Source organism: Dreissena polymorpha, chromosome 8, assembly GCF_020536995.1.
Source record: "Dreissena polymorpha isolate Duluth1 chromosome 8, UMN_Dpol_1.0, whole genome shotgun sequence".
Lineage (NCBI taxonomy): Eukaryota > Metazoa > Mollusca > Bivalvia > Myida > Dreissenidae > Dreissena > Dreissena polymorpha.
The window spans coordinates 63,472,070-63,492,904 of NC_068362.1; the positions used below are offsets into that span (position 1 = coordinate 63,472,070).

Genomic DNA, 20,835 nt, shown 5'->3' on the forward strand with positions numbered 1-20,835 from the left:
AATACAAGTAAATCGATACGAAATAACACTATGTTACTATATTTGTTTAATGTATACACAGCCTTTTTCAATGAAGAAAATAAAAGCAGTTACACTTGCTTGAATACACGAAATGAATTTATCAAAGCTGCGATTTGTTAAATCTATTGTCTTGGTTGGAATGTGCACATGTCAGTATAAATTCTTATATTTTCCTTTATTGATGTAGTCTTACTTGTAATGTTATGCATTTTGAATCATTGTGTCTCGCTCTGAGAAAATCGGGTTTAATGCATGCGCGTGAAGTATTGTCCCAGATAAGACTGTACGATACTTTCAGCATTTATGGAAATTTTCGTATAAAGGAAGTCTCGTACAAACGAAAATTAAGTAAAAGCGGAAAGTGTCGTCCCTGATAAGCCAGTGCTGGCGGCGGCCCGTTTACCCAGGGCGAGTTTTAATTATAAATTAATATGAGCCGCGCTCTGTGAAAATGGGGTTCAATGCATGTGCGAAAAGTTTCGTCCCAGATAAGCCTGTGCAGACACTTCTCGCCTAAACTGGATTATTGCTAAGAAGAGACTTTCTTCAAACGAAAAATATCATAAAAGTGGAAAGTGTCGTCCCTGATTAGCCTGTGCGGACTGCACAGGCTAATCTTAGGCAACACTTCACGCACATGCATGAAACCCCCTTTTCACAGAGCACGGCTCATATATAACACGTCTGTAATGTGCTACACTGAAAGACGTATAACGTTATGTCGTTGAAATGGATTTCGGTTGACAATGTTAACCTACCTTTCGTTTAAATGTATTGTTACTTATTAGTTTTCTTACAAAGACAAAACTATATTTCTATTTGTTAAACAAAGGTAGTCATGTTGTTATTGATACAATTGAGTTCCATTTTTATATTTTTTTTAAGAATTCTAGATTTGTGTTTGACATATTTTCCTGAGAGAAGCAGTCCATTCGCAGAAAAGAAAATCCATTGATAAAAACAATGCCTATGTACACGGTGGTGTAATTCCAATATAAGAATTTTGCCCGATTATGTAAATGGTATGGTTATATATGTAAATTGTATGGTTATACATGTATATTGTATGGTTATATATTGTATTTGACGATCTCTGCTTGGGATGAACCTATGAAATAAACGGGTATTACTCTTAACATATGAAACATGTGTTTGTTGTTTTATCTTTCGTATCTATGTTAGTAAAAAATAACATATCAAACACAAGGTCGCGCATGTTTGCTTTTGCGAGCACTCGAATATTATACTTTCCTGTGAAATAATATATCAAAATGTAATTATTATTTTGTGACATTCAGGTTCTTAATAAAATACAGACTAATGCATTGGCAGCAACGGGACCTCAAGGTCTGCAGCCACATTCATTTGGTGATGATGTTGATGTTGGCCCAATATCCGATAGTCGATAAGAGCCTCGTTTTTGGCGTAATGCACGTGCGCAAAGTGTCGCAGTCCGCTTAGCTAATCAGGGACAACACTCTCCGCCTAAACTGGAAGATCGTTCGAAGAGAATCCTTTAAATGAAAAATTCAATAAAAGCGGAAAGTGTCGTTTGTCCTTGATAAGCAAGTGCGGATTGATCTAGGACGACACTAAACGCACGTGCATTAAACCCATTTTTATCCATAACTAGGCTCATATCGCCCCATCGGTGCAAAAACGTACCATGTGACATTGAAATTAGAAGGCACATGGTAGCTTTTTGCACCAATGGGCGATACCATCTCCTTGACAGCGCCCTTGAAGTTTAAGACGTAATTTTGACAGCTGATGATAACTTATAACGTAACATTGAACATTTCACATTATGTATGAATCAATGATGACTTTTTTATGGGTTTGATTGTATGGTAAAATTACAGTTCATCAAATAACACATGGACTATTTGATAATTTTTAAAAATATGTAAAATGGTGAACCACCTGCTCGTGCAGTGCACTGGATGGGTTGCCCTCGGGTAACGATTCTTATAGTTCCAAAGAGAAATATATTGTAATAGGAACATTACTCAAACCACTGTATTAAAATATACATAACATATACAAAACGAAATGTGAGTGACAATTTAATAATCGCTATAAGAAAGAGTCAATGTGCTTATGCATTTAATAATTAACAGTTGTATATATGTACACGTTTATTACGTTTGACATAAAAAGTAGCAATGAAACATGTTATCAGTGAAAGAATGCGTAGGTCGGTCGATATGTGTCGACAATTTACACCGTATTATCTCGTATTATCCCATATCGGTAACTGTAAGTGGCCCTCGACCAAAATTAATGGAAAGCGTCAACGCTGGTTGAAACGTGTTTGCGCCAATGTGCATCTGGTCACAAAGTGAGGTTAAAACTTAAAAGTCTCCTTAACCTATGGTTTATTGTGTGATTTCGCTTGCTTTTGTAGAACTCTTATATCAAATATTTCGAAGTTCAAATGTGGCTATATATACACGCAGTACTTGAAATAACATAATCACTCACTGCCTTATGAAAACGCGCACCAAATAAAACCCTTTTTTGTCGTGCAAACGTCATTGTGTTCAAGAATGCATTCCCCAGTTTGTTACATTGAAACTCTCTGGTGTTTCACTTTAAGAACTGGTTTGTCATTTTACGTGTGCTCAGTAAGTTTTAAATCGTGTTAAAATGAGACAATGCATGCATATAACTCAAAACATATTCATGTTTGAACAATGAAGTTATCAAAGGTTGTATCCTGCTCGAGACAAAAACTTTATTTGCTTATTTTATAGCAAATGGTAATGTGAAATGATTGACGAATCAATTAAAATGCAGATGTTGGAACTGAGTTATTTGCTTGGCATTTACTTACATGTGATGAACGTTAAGCGAACAAGGTTGAACTAAATGAGTGTGTAATAAGTGCCTAGATTTGGCAGAACTCAGCCTAATGCATTGGCGCGAAGTGTCGTTTAAGATTAGCCTGTGCGGTCCGATAAGGCTAATCAGGAACGCCACTTTCCGCCTCAACTTGATTTTCGTTTTGCTAAGACTTGTTTCAACGAAAGAATTCATACCAGCGGGAAGTGTTGACCCTGATAAGAATTCATACCAGCGGGAAGTGTTGACCCTGATAAGCCTGTGCAGGCTAATCGTGGACGACACTTTACGCTTATGCATTAAGCCTGGACGACACTTTACGCTTATGCATTAAGCCTAGACGACACTTTACGCTTATGCATTAAGCCTGGACGACACTTTACGCTTATGCATTAAGCCTGGACGACACTTTACGCTTATGCATTAAGCCTGGACGACACTTTACGCTTATGCATTAAGCCTGGACGACACTTTACGCTTATGCATTAAGCCTGGACGACACTTTACGCTTATGCATTAAGCCCAGTGTTTCTTAGAACGAGGCTCACAATCCAGCCTTTTCTATTCTCAAACAATGCCAACTTAACTTTTCAACAATGAATCTTAACTCGAACATAAAACTATGTATTAATATGACATCAATTGAGTGTACATTAAACTTATAAAACCACCCTGTTAATAATTGGTTTAATTATGCAGTGGTCTTTCACGTAAGTAATGTGTTTTTATTATAAAATATTTTTTTTACTAAGATTATACATAAATTCGAAAGAAGATCAGCGTTTTAAGTTTATCAAGACTTGATTATTTTATTTAACATGCAATGTGCAATTAAAGATTCGAAGATTTAATAATACAGCCAAGTTAACTTCTTTGACAAATTGAAGTACGGGCCAACATAAGTAATTGTTATTGATATTAACAAGATAAAAACTAGTCCCAGGGACGTCGAGACGTAAAAGGGAGAGCTAATTTTCGAATACTTTACAGTAGCACGTGAAAAGTTGACAATTATAGAGACAATAGACGCGTTGATTCTTCCATACTAGTCTCAATATAGTGATTTCCGTAGATTAAGCAGTAACTTATGTCCTGCATTAGTGTCCAAAACTGATCGTAGGTCATTTAGACTAAGATATTGTCCATGAGTTGTCATAAAATATAATAAGGTAAGTTAGGTTCTTTTCGAAAATGATGTTCATGTCAAAGAGTTATTTCTTTTGGGATACATTTCGCTTCTTAATTTTATGACCGGTAATACAATTGTCGCCTATCGTTTTTTTGCTGTTGACATTGTGAACCTCAACTTGCGAGTCCGTCCTTGCTCCAAATGACAGAATAACGCACTAATTGTTTCGTCATACGCCATCAAGCGACCACTACAAACCAGTATGATATGTATCTTTCTTATAAATGTCCATATGGGCGGAACTTGGAAGAGGCTACCAGGTTTCTTTAATCATTTTGAAACAAAGGCAGCCTGCGTAAATATTTAATGATGGAGACATCGTAAATTTGGATGATAACATGGGTTCATTTGACAGACTATTTAGAGCCGATGATCTTATTCTGGCTTTTCTTCAAACAATGGAATCACGCTCTGAAAAAACTAGGCATAATTCATGTGCGTAAAGTGTCGTCCCTGATTAGCCTGTGCAGTTCGCACAGGCTAATCAGGTACGACACTTTCAGCCTAAACAAGATTTTCGGTAAGAAGGGACTTCCTTTAAACAAAAAATACCATAAAAGCGTAAAGTGTCGTTCCTGATTGGCCTGTGCGGATTGCACAGGCTAATCTGGGACGAAACGTTACGCACATGCATTAAGCCCAATTTTATCAGACCAAGACACAATGGAATCTTTTAAATGAATCACGCTATGAGAAAACGGGCTAAAGTTAGTGTGCGGACAGTGCCTTACTAGATATAAGCATGTACAATTCGCACGGACTAATCAGGCACGATACTTTCCGACTAAACTGGATTTTCGTTGTTTTTGAACAAAAAAATACGATAAAGACGGACTGCATTGCTGATCTGGGACGCACAAGAATTGACCACACTTTCCACTGAGGGTGGGGGGGGGGGGCTTGATATCGGGAAGACTTGGTGATAGGTCATGAAGTTGGCTAGGTAATGTATATTGGGAATTCAATACGAAGATAAAGTCGAATGCCTTGCTAGATATGGGTGGTTTGAACTTAGGCGAGTATTGAGCAAATCACGATTACCTGGGCCCGTATTCACCAAACAATTCTTAGACTTAAGTCTAAGAATAAAGAATATTCTATAAATTGATATATTCAAATATTGCTTGAATTTTGAGTAAAATTTGTTATTTAACATCTATATCTATGGCATTCTTCGTGTAAAACATTGTGTTAATGACATAATAAACAGTGGAGGCATCTATATATTCAAACACTGAATGCATTTTTTTGTTCCAAGTCTATTCTATATTTTTAAGTCTAAGAATGGGTTGGTGAATACGGGCCCCGATCATGTTTAGAGTATTTAAACTTAAGCGAATTTTGAGCGAAGGTAGAATAGATGGGTATTGATTTTTCGAACTTGAGCGAATATCGAACCAACGTTAAAAACATCTCGGTTTTAGGTTTTGGAAAAGTTGCGATTATCGGGCGAGGAACGAACACCAAGTCATTATTTTGAAAATATTTGAATATTGACATTACTGAAAATAAAGAATATTGGTTTTGGTCGGCTAAAGGTATTTTGTTTCTCTTTCAATCTCTTCCTCCGTCGGTTTGTTCTTCAAATCTAAACAAAATTGTAATAACTTGAAAAGGACATAAGAAACCATGAAACTAGATACACACATTCAGCTAAAGATTTTCTGTACGCATGTCTGTTTATTCCGACCTCTGTTATAAGTTTGTTTGTCTGTTCGTCTAAAAAAACACGAATTAAATAGAAAAGAGCATGTAATCAATGGGCTTTGCAATTTGTCAGAGAGTGATGACTATTTTTGAACAAAACATGATATACTTATATGGCCATGAAGCAATTAAGAAAGACGTTAGACTTAACCAGATGTCGATGGTCTGATCGTTGTAACTTAAAGTTGAACACAACTAAACATAGTAATTCCTTTACGACTACATTACACTTGATAATCAAACTTGGTTGATTTATTTGGTTTTATGTTGCATTTTTGTCTGCATAAAACCGGTTGAACAGATGAAAAATGATAAGAGAACTATTGATAACCATTCATCTCTGCACGTCAACTAACAGTTGACTGTTATTAAAAATGGAATTACGCACACCAAGCGGGAGGAAACAAACACATAGCGAAACATCTTACCGCTAGATCGATTTTAATTCGTAGAGTTTTCACGGGGCCATAGGGCAAGCGTATTGCGAGCAAAATTGTCAAAGCCTTGTTAAAGCTTGACTTTAACTTTTGACATTGGGGCATATTTCTTTCCCAAATAGTATTAATTGGTCAATTTGTAAAAAAAAATCGATTTTGTTTACAAAATGTATAATACACTTTGTAAACAAAATCGAAATTTTTTTACAAATAGACAAATGAATGATATAGCTGACGTCTTCATAATCTGTTTAATGGCATATTTGTAGCAGTGACCATGGTGCGTGAACGTTGCATTTGAGCGGATTGCCCTAGTTCACTGCACAACTTTTTTGGGTGATAACATCTTCTTGCGAAGTATAGTTAATAATAGGCAAGCAGTTGCTGAGAAAACCTTTTGGAATGGAATACGATAGGAACAGATGTTAGGAGCTTTTGACGGCCAAACCGACGACATTTATTATTTTGTCCCGAAAATCTAATGGGGGTCATGAACACCTGCGATATGTTTTAATTGCAAATAATTATATTTCGTTTGCGATTTACAAACCGTTTCATAACATTTGGTTGAATAAGAAATAAAAATGTACAACATTTAAAAACAATACGATATTATGCACTAATTGTATAACGTGTTAATTGTTAAAAGAATAATACGAAACGGGCGCGGTCTAAACGGATGCGATTGTATATGAACTTTTACGGGGAGGTAACTGAGTACTATGTCTACCAAACTTCTTATAGTGTTACATCTCCTTTGGTTTTAATGATTTAATGTAGCTATTGTTTATTTAAAATGACGAAGGATTCAATGTAAAAAGTTTATGTTGATGCTCATACAATTTTTTTTCTACCAAATTTACATGAAATGAATAGCGTATCTATCATTATGTAACAATTTATAGAATAATTTCTGTTCTCGTTTAATTTAAGGAAAAACAAAATACATGCCACAAACAAGTTTATAATAGTTATTAAAACTGGAAGTATGTAAATTCAATATCAATACTTGGAAAGGTAAAATGGCGTAAACTTGTTCGTTATTAATTAACCACAACGCAATGTTTGAGCACAAAGAAATCCACTAAAATATATTTTATGGTGGACAATAAGACAATATGCCAAAAACTGGTCGCTGGCAAAACTTCTCCAATAAAGAGCATCTACAAATTTAATTGTGAAAGTACGACGGCGGTTCATAATTCTGCCAAAATAACAGATAAAGTTGTCTTATAACAATCGTCTACATATAAAGATCTTTCAGCTGTGAAAATTAGCGTAATATCCACCCAGTTATTATTCCAGTTCAAAACAAAAGGGTGGGGGACATACGACTTAACGGATCAGTGCATTCGGTTATACCTCCCACTCCGTGACGTCATACAAATAATAACTCGTTTAAAGTGCTTTAAGTATAATAGATCTACAATGTAAAATTTCCAAAAAAATAGCTCTCGATTACTATAATAAAAATATTGCTAAGCGGGTGCAACGTCTTTGTTTTGGTACACTTGAACCGCTGTTTAAAAAATCGGACCCACAAATATCGATGCTGAGAATCTGTCCGTTGTTGTAAACAAAACCTAGCGGCAGTAAAACAAGTTGTAGATTACGTCATCAATGACATCATATAATTTAAAATATACATGATGACGTATTTGAGTGATTACATCAGTTTAGCATTTTATTTATAAAATGGTCGATTATAAAACATGTCGATAATACTCGACGGTCCTCTATTTAGTTTATCTTTGTGGAGTGTGTTAAAGAATTTATGTTGGTCTTAATAGACATAGCTAGACAAATATTGTACCTTACCATTAATAAGTTTTGTTTTGAATGTGTTGTGTTAAGGCATGCGATAGTGCAACATGCACCAAAAGGATCAAGAAATTGCTGACTGTAAAAGGAAGATTGAGGTATCGTAAATATTTCCACAATTTTAAAGATATTAATACTTATATGTACTCGTTGTTGCAATAGACAATAAACAATAATTTTTTAAAGCTTTTACTCAAGTAATATGTTTTCAAAGTGAATTATTTATTTATAGCATTGTGAAAGAGAGGCTAGATCTCTGCTGGAGAAAGAAGCACGCGATTTTGAAGACATTACACTCCATTGAACAGGAAACCAATTGGAATGTTGCAAAAATTTTCGCTGGATGTATAGGGATCGTTGTAGGCACTGTTCTGAGCCAAGTTTCATGTAAGATCTTATTTTTATACCTACAGTAACAAGTACTAAATAAGAAATGCAAATCTGTGCATTTGAATACATATCATTCAAAAGTATTACACATTACAACCCATGTAGATCTATTGAAATCGTAACAAACTATTAACAGCACATGTTCTGAAGGTTTATAAAGTATACTACTTTATGTAACAGATGGCGCCAGTTTTGTATTAACACTTGCTGGTTGGACATATGCTGGGACGAATCTGAGCAGCGCTGTTAAATGTATGCGAGCAGCGAAAGTCGCGAGAAATAATGCCGACGAGAAGCGGGCCGAAGCTGCGAAGCTTCATTCAAGGCTGACGAAGCTTTTAAATTGAATAATATGTAAGAACAGATTTCGATGTCGACGTTAAAACGTTGCGAAGAATACTGAAAACTCTATACTTAAGAGATGTTCTCCAAAATACTTCCTAAATTTCATTTGTTTACTGTTAGTCATATTCTTGTGTTATTATTTAGATCTAGTTATAATTTTATGGTGGCAAGTAATATGTTTAATGACTAATTACGAATCAGAGTCTGAAAGTATTGACCGTTTTCGTTTGCTTGTCCATTATTCCATTCATGTTATAATTTAGAATTACTCTCATAATATTTAAATTGTGTGGCCTAATTGATTAATAACTTCTGTTTGTTTGTAGTGATTTGCATTGATAAAATTATGATTTGAACAATCAATGCATACTTCCTGTTGTTTGTTTATAAAATGAGTTAACAAACAGACGAACAAATACTAATCATTTAAGAAATAACGCAATGAAATAATCAATTGATTTGTTTGTTTATTTAGAAAGTATACGTTTTAAGATGCTTGATGGTAAGGTGAATATAAATTAGGCCAAAACGTTATTTGCAATCTCAGAATCGACAAATTGTTGAATAGTATAATACTAACTCAAATACTATCCGACCTCAGACAAAATAAAATGGACTTGAACTGTTCGCTGTATGATTCGATAATAGTAATTTTTCGCCGTTTATACTAGATTTAATAAAAGGCTTATGATTTGGAATGATTTAATTTATTTGTGTTTATTTATTACTATCTTACTTAAATATTCTGGAAAATACATTGCAGTTTAATCATATAAATACATAAAAATATATTGCGAGTAATTATAAAAAGCAAAAACACAAGTACTTTTACTGTTCACACAAAATAAAAATATGAATTGACAATGAAAAATAAAACCCCCACATCACAACAAGTTATACTAGTCTTCTTTCTGTTTACTCAAGGCACACATATCAATTGTCAATGAAACAAGAGCCTTTTCCATAGGATGACATATGCCCCCGAAAAACGTTTTGATAGTTATGTAAGACAGCTAAATAATAGAACAAATTTTCGAAACCTAAATGCCGACCCAAACTTCATGGTCATGGCCACAGGGGTCAAGATTTGTGTGTGTTTGGAAAGGTCTTTTCCATAAACACTTGCATGCCAAATGTGAAAGTTATAATTCAAGAAATATAGAGATATCTTTGCATTTTTCGAAACCTAAACGCAGATTTCGAAACCTAAACGCAGACCCTAAGTTCAGAGTCAGTTTGAAAGGGGTAAAACTTTGTGTGCGTATGGAAAGGCCATGTCCATATACACATGCATACCAAATATGAAGGTTACATCTGAAGCGACATAGAAGTTATAAGCATTTTTCGAAACCTAAACGCAGATTTCGGAACCTTAACGCGGACCCATAGCTCAAGGTCAAAGGGGTAAAATGTGTGTGCGTATGGAAAGGCCTTGTCCATATACACATGCATACCAAATATGAAGGTTACATCTGAAGCGACATAGAAGTTATGAGCATTTTTCAATAAAAGTGTGACGGGCAGAAGGCGGACAGTGCAATCACTATATGTCTTTTTTCTGTTTTCACAAGATTAAATTATGAAGTGACAATGAAAAAACCAACACGACACGTTACACTAGTTAAATAGTGCAAAACTTGACGGGTTCCAAAAAAGCAGTTGAATATTGTTACGTCACCAGAAAAGATAGCAAGTTCGACTGGTAGGTAAAATCTGTTTTATTTTTTATCTAAGTAAAATTAACATAAAAAAGTGTTTTACATATTGCCAGTGTCGATTTTATTACAACTAAAACATGTTTACATATTTTTTTCGTTGGAAACCAGGGCCGACAGATTCGGAAATAGTACCGGACCTCGGCCAATTTTATCGGACGCATGTGAACAAAAGAAACCAATGTTTGACAAGTGGAGCATTTAGCAGCAGAATAAAATTACTTCATGTGCATTTGTAGAACAGTAAGCTTTAATGTTGAGGCGTAGCAATTTAACTGTAGGCAGAAGATAAGAGTTTAAGATGACATCCTCGACACCTACAGACCACATAAGGAAAAAAACGTGACGGTGGCTTTTCGTTTAACTATATCGCACGAGTTTTATTGTAATTCACGATCATAAGTGCGAGTTTAAATGACACTTAAAATAATCAGCGATTTCAATGCAATGCGCATGAAAACCAGAACCATCAAACTACGGCATAAACGTAAACATTGCATCGTTTCAGGCATTTATTTAGAACATTAGCACAGTTTCATTGTAGAACGAAGCAAAGATAAACATGCCGCAATAATTGTACATTAATGAAGTCATTGAATTGTCCGGACTGTACAGCAATTGAGTACGAAAAAAGACAATTCAGAGTAAAATACAGGAATTACTTTTGTATTTTATTCGAAAATACACCAAGAAGAGAGTCAAATTATATGTGTGTATATCAGCTGAAATATACCGAACACTGCAAAACGTTTCCTACGAAAACACCCTATTAACTTAACACATTGCAGCGTGACTCGATAAACATATTGGCAATTTCAAGCACTTCAAATGTACCAGCAAACAAACAGCATTGCTATCTTAACTTAACTATAACTTAAGGTAAAATTCTGTCAGTCTGTGTTGTATTTATAAAAATGCATGATGACAAAGATAACAAGTCCATGTATGGGTCACTTTTATAATCTAAAGAAAGACTAATGAAAACCGTCCTTATCTCGCCTACGTGCAATAGGTGCGGCATTCGTATGGTTTCGAACGTCACGTCGAATGATAATGCAATATTGTGGTCGAAAACATGATAACCTTTGATCTGAGTATTTGAATCACAACGAACAAATTCAGTGTTCATTACATGTACTTTAGATCGGTATAAAAAAAAATTGAATAAAGGTATGTTCTCATAGGAGTGCCTGGTATCGTATTCAACAAATTACAAGCCTCAATACATACAATTAACAACAACAATATATTTTGCTATAAATTATGAACTTGTACTGGCAATTGTTTTGAAAGAAATCATGGAGACTATTAATAACTCAAGCTACAAAAATTAATTATTATCGCCGAATGAACGTAAACTTGTATTGAAGATCAAAGATAAAGTAACCAAATTTCAATGGTAGTAACAAAGAGTAACACAGAAAAAATGAAAGAATTAAACGTTGAATTAAAAAGAATAGCGATGCAACATTAAAAGAACACGTTTTAGGTCTAGAAGATGAAATGAACAACAACAAAAAACAAACGACAATTTTTTTGTGGTTGCTTGGAAAAAAAGTACATGTACACAGCATTTTGCAACAATTTTATATAAAATTGGAGCACTCTCTTGATTTTAATGTTATTATTATTCACAAAATAATACTAGAAATCGATCACTATATAAACAATCAAATGCCATAAACATCATTCGCCTGCTAATTGTATGATTTCTTATTAAATAAACTATATCAATCTTTATCCGTACAATATTATTATGTTTTTAAATTGCGACTGAGAACTTATGAAGCCCTATAAATTTCTATCTAGTTGACATTGGCATATGCTTACGCGATATTGTGCATTATAAAAAGATATAGTCTATCTAATGCACCCCTTTCGATCTGCGTTGCGTGAACACATAGAAAGTGCTTATAAGGGCTATATTGCATTAAATGCGATATTAAAACCGAATCATCTACGTCTAAACACGCTAAGAAGGTTCTTAAATGGGGTTAATTTTGACAAAAAATCCTAATACCTTATTAATCTGCATTTGTTCCGAGAGCCTTGACAGTTTTTTATTTGTTTTATTCCGCAGCTTAGATTTACATGTGCTTATTACATCGTAATTGCATGAAATAAGTAATGTACCCCATGCCAATCTTCGTCGAGTTAACACTTAAGGTGCTTATCCGATCTGTATTGTATTCGATACGTAGTGAACCCTAATCATCTGCGTCCAAAAGGTTTGAACAGGTTCCCGCACGCGTCCGATAACCTTCACATTGCATTTCTCAGGCTGCTATATTGGTTTGATTGCGACGGAGAACTCTAACTATAAAGTATAATAATACATGCGTTTCGACAACCTTCGCAGGGCATATCTTAACTTTTATATAGTGTGAATAGACAGAAAAATAATAAAGCCTAAGCAAATACGAATACGAATATTTATTTGCAGTCAAAGGCCACCAGCCCATAATACAGACAGTATAATTGCATTATTATATAAAATAAACTGAGTAGTTAAATAATACAAAGTCATATGATGCAACACACACATGCACTTTTCTAGAACAAATACTGCTATACATTATAATTTCAAAATTTTTAAATATCAAAATGCAAGTATAAACATATTTACAAGGTAAGCCACAGATTATGATTCATTATCTATGCCAAACAATATAATTGTGCAGTTTTTTAACCAAAACATGGTTTACCTAATAATGAAATACCTATGACAAGTTAGCATGCACAATTGTAACATACGTATAAAGTAATCTAATAATCATTATTCATTATCAAATATGAATATGAAAATGGTGTTATTATATTTGCATATACTACTTTCGGCCTAAGATTCTAATGATCGATAAGGTCATAAATTGATTCGTAATTGAATACAAGATGGGCCCTGGCTGCTCATTCTATAGTGACAGCATTAATTTTGTTATGCAACGAATTAAACGTCTTTGCGAGAATGTTTGGAATAGGGAATGACGTCTTATAGCGGGTTGCTGGCCTCTCTGTCTTCAATACGAAGTTGAATTCCGTCCCCGAGGTTGCTGTTTTTTTTCCTTTAAAGGAAGTACTATTTATACAGGATCAAATGTACCGTGAGTGCATAAACAGAATGTTATTAAGTGAGTGTTGATGACTTGCATTTGTATGCACTTTGTTTTTGGCTTCATGAGCGCGAGTACAGTGTTGTCGTTAATAAACCCTGATATAACACTATAGCGCCATTCATGTTAATGGTACAGAACTTCTATAATGAAATAAAGACCGTATAAGCACATGAGATTGTTAGTTGGTCGCTGCTTTAAAGGGGTCCTTCATTTATAAAACCCGATTTATAAGCACGATGTGATCGTTGTCTAGACGCATACCAAGAGGGGTTGATGTGTTCCCTAACGCTATTAAAACCGTAAAAGAAGATGAGAATATTCTATGGACACAGTTACACAGAAGTTTTTTAGTTAGTTGATGCAATTGATATTGTATCAACAACCACAATAAATTCACTCGATCCCCATTGATTGGGTTACATAAGCTCATAATGCAATTAAAACCATATAATTGCATGTGAATGTTAACTGGGCGCAGATAAATAGGGATCCATCACTAATCAAACCCAAATACAACCGTATAAGAACGATGCAGACGTTGTTTGGAAGCTGTTGTTTGTTGAGGGGGGGGGGGGGGGGTTTAGTGGCGCTTATTAGTTCCCAAACGCTTTAACAGCCGTATTCACGCAAATTGTACATAAATAGAAGTCCACGAGTTATCCATGCATAAATAGCGTATAAGTGTTCTCAATTTGTTCGCGCAGATTAATAGGGTTCAACTATAGGCTAATGAACGTATAAGCGCATGTCAATGTAAACTGCACCAATAACTTATAAACCCGAGTTTAACATTATGAGCACGATGCGATCTTTATCTGGATGCAGATTTTTATGTGCTCATTACTTCACCAACGCTATAGCACCCGTACAAAAACTTGCGAAGAGACGCAAAGACACAGGTAAATTCATAATATCGCAACATCCGAGCACTTGCGTCTGTTAGAGTTACGTGCCCTTTGACGACGGTGAAAACAATAGCGATGCCGCCATTTTGTTTGCATTGAGAAATAAAGCGTGGTCGTTTATATTTAAACGATTATATTAAGATTTTATTTCTTAACATACCAACAAGTTGGTCTACTTTACTGAAACAAATAAGATTGAAAACAAGCAATAAATAGATCAATTGCAAATATACAACATATAAAAATTAACCATAATGGTATTTGTCTGGGTAAACAAACACGTTGATACCTTAAATAAACATTTACTAATTTAAATGCAATATTTTTCATTTTTTTTTTTTTGCATCAATCTTAGAATCGTGTAAGCCTTTGTATTTCGGTGTTTAATTCCCCCTTTGCTCTGCATAAACCGATTATCTCGTCTTGATCAGATATTGCCCAGGCTTAACCACGTCTAGAGTCTGTGACTTAACTAACAACATGATGTCATAAACCACACTGGGTGGCAGATGACAGTGCCATTAAACACGATTTTGTCATTTGGTTGAATAATTAACGCCGACATACTTAACAGTTGCTTGAATAAGATAGGTTACATATTGTACAAATTAAAAATCATGTCCAATATAGATTATCAGAAATTGGACACTGTAAAGATACTAGCCCAATTTTTTTTATCAGGATCTGTACTATTAATCTGTATTCAGAACTCCATGTGGCGTGCATGTCTGCATCTAACACATCAAATTGTTGACGCAGACGAATAGGACTTCATAACATTCTTAATCCTTTCTTATAGAGCCGCAGAATTACACCTCGCATTGTTCATTACGTAGTTCACAATCTGCACTGTAAATCTGTATTACAAATTAAATCTGTTGTGCACGTCTGCACAAAACACTAACCAATTTCGTGTAACAATGGTTCCCGGCCTGTAAGTGTAGCATTGGTTCCTGAATAAGACGAAAATCAATTTTGTTGCTTCCACCGCGTATGGATGGTTGTCAAACCGACTTTGCAACTGTGCAAATGTAAACTTGTAATATTGCAAGGTGTAAATATACGCGTTGACCAATCTAGACGTGTTTACATGCTCACAATGGAACTTGGCAATTCGTTAAAGTTACTGTTGCAAATTTGTATACTTTAGCATTCACCTTTGTAAAGAAGCGTTAGAGTTGTGACAAAGTTCTATGCGTTTTGTATGCGATTTACAAATACAAGTAAATGTATATTTTACATTTTGAACATTTAAGGTTTTATGCATGAACAGTTTAAATTGGACAATGCACAAGATGAACATTTGAGATGTATTTACCTTAAAAATTAGCATTGTTCAAAATTGAAACATAAAATATCAAACTTGGCTTATTTTAAAGGATATTATTTGACATGTATGTATAATCTATAATTGCAACATGGAACATATCAGCTGAATACAACACGTGCCACATTTCTGGTGATAATAATATTTGCGGCCTTTCCCTTCCATAGTTTTGAACTGTGACTTTAAAGGGGAGGTAACCATTAAGAAAAATCATACTGCAACCACGCATTTGGTGTTTATTCCCCAAATTTCGGTCATGAGTGGTACATATTACCACTCATAATTACATATACAATATTTGAATACACATTGATAGGTTAGTAAAACAATAATTGTTGTTATAACATTTGGTATATTTCACTATCTGTTTTTATTCAAAATAGAACAAACTGTGTTCTTCACTAACTAAAAAACTACATGAAAAATGTCGCCGATTTGAATTAATAAAGCAAGCCGTGTGTCAATCTTTTTGTTATAAACGATTGTAATCAAATATATGATAGCTTGCAGCCAATGGGATCACATTTAACTGGTTAAGAACCCATTTACTTCAACCAAACAGGCCGGCTATAAATTGGAGAATAGGCATCAGGTACAGCTACGTGTATGGCGTGTCAAACGTTGCAAAATTCAATTTTTCCACACTTACTAGTAAGTGGTATATTGGAATATATATGTTCTATATTTCTATTTTTGTGTGTTATTGTTGCATATGTATGTTGTATAAATTCCTGTATATATATGGTAAAATCCGATATATGTATTGCATAATAAATATATGTTGTATAATTTCATATTTATGTTCGATATTTTCATATCCGATTAGGCGTTTTCAAAGTAAAAATGAGACGAAAATGTATGTGGTCTTACTAAAGCCGTCACCTTGTGGCATAATACTCTCTACTACCTTATACATTACCTGATATATACGCGTTTTTACGAGGCACAATTAAATTTGCTATTTAAATGCTTAAAATGACGTTTTAGGCGTTACATAATTGCATGAACACGTACGTTGTTTTTTTATAAATTCATTTTTCTAAACTGTCGAGTAAACAATTTTGCTATTTAAAGTTAATCATGGTGCAATTGACGTCCAATCAAGACGAGTGTTTTCCAACAAAGCATGCGTGAATCACGTTCCGGAATACTTAACTGTACACTTACATTTTATAGTTTAAAATGCATAGTTCAATCGACTATTAGTACTGGATAAAATAAAAATGAAAAGCCATTCTGAGTCAAGTTCAAGGATAGAACAACATTCTGCAAATTTGGGATGGTTTAGATACGCAAAAATATAACTCTATGCATTTTGGAATGTTGTTTGTAAAAACAATTAGTCGTTCGTCCTTTCGGAAGGCTGTGTATTAATTGCAATTAATTGCAGTTAAATTGACAGTTAAAGTGACAGGCCTTACACAAGTGTTAATGGCTAACGACATTACACATGCTATTAAGCAGCCGGGCGAAGCGGGACGGTGAAGTATCAAAGAAAAAAATTGTCACCTTTGCCGACACTGGGACAGTTAGTCGCACTTCGAGATAAACCACATCAAATACATGTAAAATCGGGACTAGGGACACATTTTTATATCGAGATATCGAATTATTCGACATAACGAAAATCGAGATATGCGATGTATATTAATATAGATAAAAAAGGAAAACTGTTGGGACATTGAGCTGACTTCGACATATCGAGAATATCCGATGTCGAGATAACGAGAGTAGACTGTACAAATATACCACATGCATATGAAAACATTGAATTTTGCAACGTTTGACACGCCATATACGTGAATAACTTGCCAAAATATTTAATTTTAAAAATTGTTCGTGCATATTTTTCTCACATTAACTAGGACACACTAAAGATCAAAACTGATCTTGACTTTAGTAAACCGTAGTGTTTCATTTAACGCAAACAAAAAGTAATATGCACCCCTTTAACAACTCGTTTTGTTTACTGTAGAATGTTTTTGAAAATAATATGTTCCTCTAATATAATTGAATGCGTATGTATATATCGATTTAAACTGTAACTCAAATGATTTTCATACATTTAGGATTAAAATATAGTTGTCAGATGAAGTTTTAAAATGATTTATGTTTACATTTCTTAATAAATTTGTGTACATGCGAAGTTATATTTCTAATAAGTTATGTAGCCTTGACAAGAATGGATTCATTATTTTACGCTGTTCTAATTTATTATTAAGTTTTTACTGTTATTGTCGCTGTTTAATTTAGCTTAAATGAAGACCATAATGACATTTTGAAACATGAAACAACACGATTGCGCTGTTTTTTTTTCTGATAAGAATTCCGCATATAGTATTTAGAACATCACTGAACGTTACAATGTTAAGGCATTGAACGCCGATGCGGCCTTGAATTCTCATATAAAAAGACTATGTTTGCGATAGCATTTTCATCCCGCAGTTGTCCTGCTATTCGCCACAATGACATCCAAACTTATTGTATGCCTGTTGCTATTAACGGCACTGGCAACCATTTCGGCTGCACGTAAGTGTTTTATTACACAATACTATCATACAAAGCAAGTATGTTCTTATAACTTATTGATACTTATATTTAAAATTGCATTGATACAGTAATTGTTTCAGAATAATCTTTGGTAATTGGTTTTTCTCTTTTAACATTTCACAGCAGCGAGGCGTGATTGTGGAACCACGGGTTGTAACGCTCTGTGCGGCCTTTTGAATCATCCTGGCGGTCACTGCACTAACGGAGTTTGCTACTGCAACGACGGGAGTTTATTTGGGTATATCTCCTTTATATATCTCGTACTTCTGATTATTAAACCCATACACCTATTCCTATGTATATTTTAATATAATCGCGTATATGCAATCGTTTAATCGTTTTTCTTACACGTAATTAAAAGCATTTACTTTTAGTTAAACAAATTAACGTTGCTGAAAATTCAACTTTTCAATCAATTGTTCGACAATACTTTTAATCTACTTTCCTTTTGTCCTTGATAATAAATAACAAGAATATCGGTGGCACTGATGGATTCTCCCCGATGATACCCCATGTCAATTTATAGGTTAATTGTTATTATTAAATGGGAAATAATTCCCTGAAAAGTCACTACAGGGAAACGACGAGTAAATATGTTCATATGTATCGTGTGGGAATACTGCACATACATTTTCATCACATTCGGATCATTAATTTCTTTGATCTGACGCACAAACGTTTAACTCATTAGAAAATGTCAAATTATTGTCCTTTAGTTTAAACATATTTTATTTTACGAACAAACATGGTATACATTTGCATAGAATATACAGTTACAAATAAGTCACGTTGTTCAAAAAAAAGGATTAGAACGAAAGATCGAGATCTTAAAAAGTTCTTCTCCATACGCAGTAGTTGCAAGCAAGTGTGTAACATTTTTTTGAGGTAGCAGACATGTATTTGGACAGTACAAATTATACAAGATAATAATAAAAAAAAACAAATGACGTAAATGTACGTTATCTAGAAAGAAAGAGTAGGTTCATCAAGGTTGATGAAATAGACGTGAAGATACAGCAGACAGAAAAAAAGACAAAGCGAAACTGTTTAAAGAAAGAAAAAGAGAAAAAAAGAGACAAGGAACATGACAGACAGCTAGGTATCAAAACGTTTACTACATTTAATGTACAAATGAACTGCATCGAAGATAATCGAGTTTTTCTCCAAGTCAAGACTTTCATCACCAAATAATATATGTGGTATTGTTGGGGAGGTATAAATTATTGTCCTTTAGGGGGCAATAACTCCCCGAAAAATTATTGGAGCGGAACAACCTTATGAGATATGCATGTCAACCCAATACGGATGCTGACAATGAAGAGTCATAAGATTCGGATCATTCGATCCGTTAATAAACGCGGAAAGAATTTTTTTTCAATGGTTAATAATCCCAGAAAAATACACTCAGCAGATCGATTGGAAAAATGTGTCCGTCCACTCAAAGACAAAAGAGCATAAAAACGTCCCTTACATTTGAACTATTAGTTTTAAAGATCTTGTTCGGAAACAAATAAAAACAACGAATTAGATAATATGACAATACTAATCAAAAGGCAATATAAATCGTTGGAATGGAACGACATGACAACTATTCGCATGTCGACCAAAGTGGAATGCTACATATTTTCTATTTACGAATTTTTATATTCTAAATAAAATGCGTGTTTTATTGCAAATATTCATATTTTATGATAATCTGTCTACGGTCTACAAATAAGCACTCATATTCATCATTTCTCTTTTTTTTCCAGATAACAGAGAAACCTTCGGAGATAAATAACGAAATGTATTCATGAAAGGAATAAACATTTTTTCTCTTATTTTGCATTCGTTTAGCTTTCGTTTATGAACTCGGTCCTGAGAGGTAATGTGTTCAATTATAAGTGCGTGTAAATGGTAAACGATGAAATATTGAATGGATAATGAAAGAACGCATGCGTTTATTGCCTATGTGAATACAAACGACGCTGCACAAGCTGCTTCACGAATCTAATTAACTCACTAGAATTACACAAGTTGGGTTGAATTTGAATACAAGTGCTTTATTTTCCAAAACAAATTTCAATTTTGGTTTGGTCTTGTGATTTTGGGTGGTAGTCGGAGTACCCAGAGGAAACACAACATGTCCAGTATGGTGGCCATAAACCAAACTCACAAGTTTATGGAATTATCCCCAGTACACTAGATTAGAAGCGCGTGTACTAAATGAACTGAGATAACAGACAGCTCAAAATAATTTTACTGTAGATGTAAGAGCAAACAGGGACAATTAAAGTAATGTGGTTACATAAGATAATACATTCATGTTCAAAGGCGATAACACTAGAACTGAACAGTATGTCGCAGTATGTCGAAACAATAGCTTGAATAGGCATTCAATATGGGCACATTTGATTGCCACTTGTGTTCCACTTTTAAAACGCATAGACACGTTGAAAAACACATGTAAGTTGTATAATAAATTTATCAAA

General features: G+C 34.2%; 2 long non-coding RNA genes across 2 annotated transcripts; both read left to right on the top strand.

Annotated features, from left to right (window-relative positions):
* Positions 1–7,852: 7,852 nt before the first annotated feature.
* On the top strand, positions 7,853–9,452 carry LOC127841932 (uncharacterized). Its single transcript, XR_008031438.1, has 3 exons — positions 7,853–8,117; positions 8,252–8,406; positions 8,590–9,452. It is a non-coding gene; the product is annotated as an uncharacterized LOC127841932 (long non-coding RNA).
* Positions 9,453–18,175: 8,723 nt separating this feature from the next.
* LOC127841931 (uncharacterized) lies at positions 18,176–19,731 on the top strand. Its single transcript, XR_008031437.1, has 3 exons — positions 18,176–18,343; positions 18,488–19,079; positions 19,599–19,731. It is a non-coding gene; the product is annotated as an uncharacterized LOC127841931 (long non-coding RNA).
* The last annotated feature ends 1,104 nt before the right edge of the window (positions 19,732–20,835 follow it).